This window comes from Sinocyclocheilus anshuiensis, unplaced genomic scaffold (assembly GCF_001515605.1).
Source record: "Sinocyclocheilus anshuiensis isolate Anshui unplaced genomic scaffold, SAMN03320099.WGS_v1.1 scaffold930, whole genome shotgun sequence".
NCBI lineage: Eukaryota > Metazoa > Chordata > Actinopteri > Cypriniformes > Cyprinidae > Sinocyclocheilus > Sinocyclocheilus anshuiensis.
This window is the reverse complement of record NW_015539900.1, coordinates 776,527-778,099: the sequence shown is the minus strand read 5'-3', so window position 1 is coordinate 778,099 and position 1,573 is coordinate 776,527. Positions and strand designations below refer to the sequence as shown.

Sequence of the window (1,573 nt, the reverse complement as noted above, 5' to 3'; positions counted from 1 at the left end):
TATATAAATCACTTAATACCATTTCACAATATTGCTGCAGCACTGTAATAAGAGAGCACAAAAAATTATAAAATCTTATCGACCCTTAACTTCTCAAAGATAAAGACAAACATTTAAGCTTTTTGGGGGGGGGGAAATAACATGCACAAATAAAATCACACAATAGGACCAGCAACATGAACCAATAAAAGTAAACAGGGTTTTAAGAGGTATAAATTCATGTTGATTTTAAAAGCTATTTTGTTCAATAAACAGTACAGACTCACCAGATTAACCCCAACATAATTAAAAACCATATTGCATAAGTTCAACACAAACTCCACTTTTCTAGGAAAATGTATAGGGTTATCAAGGCTGATGTGTACATGTGCTGTGTTTTTCAAAATAATGATATCATTATATTGCAGTAGGTTAAATATTTATGTCTGATTGTTGTCTAGCATGTCTAGTGCACATTATGAATTCATCTGATAATAACCGACATACAATATGTATCTGCCATTCTATAAACAAGTTATACAGTTCAAAGTTCAAAACACTCCTTGAATTCACAAATATGCGCGTGCTAACGCTTTAAGAGCAGTTAGCACTCAGGCTAACCTGTACAGGCCCTGTGTATTAAACAAAACTTCTGTCGAATACTACAACGCTAACCATCAATATTCACATACAAATACCAACTATACATTACCTGCCGTGGCTTGAATACACTGTCAACTAACAGCAGTTTTCATATCAGTGTCCGCAGAGCTATGAAATCACATTAGAAGACATTATTACTTCACGGCTAGCTGATACCTGCACTTACAAAAACAGCGCAGAAACGAGCTCAATTTCTACAGAGACGAGGAATCATGGGCACTTTATGACCGCGTTTTGCAATAAAGTGACACCTTACGCTGTGGACGTTTTGAATTGTGCCTATTTTCGGCGTTTGAAACTTTTCTCTAGCTAGCTGCCGTTTTTCCCTTACTGTCTCTTTTCTCTGCCCTCTTTGTTTGCTGTTGCATCATGGGAGTGAACGTGAAGGTGGGGAGGAGATCTTGATGCTCGTCGGAGCACCGCTGACTGTCTGCTTGAGCACAAGAAACCGCATATAAATATTGTTTATATTATTGAAATAATAGGCATTTATTAAACATATTTTATATACATGTAAGGCCCGTTATCGCGTGTTTTATATTTTGCCATGTTCATTTTTTTTTTTTGGCTGTAATTGTATATACTTCCAATTCCTATAATTAGGCTACAATTCCTGTTGGCCAACACAATCATATTTTTATAATGTCACCTTGTAGCCTACATAAGTGGTTTATTACTGTTTTACTGATCAAGTCTCTCTAACCTTTAGTTTCTGTGACAAGTTACTCTTGTTACATACACGTGACAACATGCACAAAAGGGTTCTGAAGTGGTTTTTTTCATAGGCAATAATGGTGGTAATATTTTTTCTTTAAATGAGACTTTATGATGAAAAAAAAATTACAATTTTCGCTGGCATATAATGTGACAACTGTCCTCCGTTATTTTTAGTCTTGATTAAGAGGGCAACTGGTAAATATGTTTCATTGTA

The 1,573-nt window shown here is 35.3% G+C and overlaps 1 protein-coding gene across 1 annotated transcript in view; it reads right to left on the bottom strand.

Annotated features, from left to right (window-relative positions):
- The window catches only part of LOC107686035 (suppressor of cytokine signaling 6-like), a 4,384-nt gene extending 3,338 nt beyond the window's left edge, over nucleotides 1–1,046 (bottom strand). Inside the window, exon 1 of the mRNA XM_016482846.1 lies at nucleotides 692–1,046. The gene's annotated coding sequence lies outside the window, so the exon portion shown is untranslated. The remainder of the gene's footprint in view (nucleotides 1–691) is intronic.
- Nucleotides 1,047–1,573: the final 527 nt, after the last annotated feature.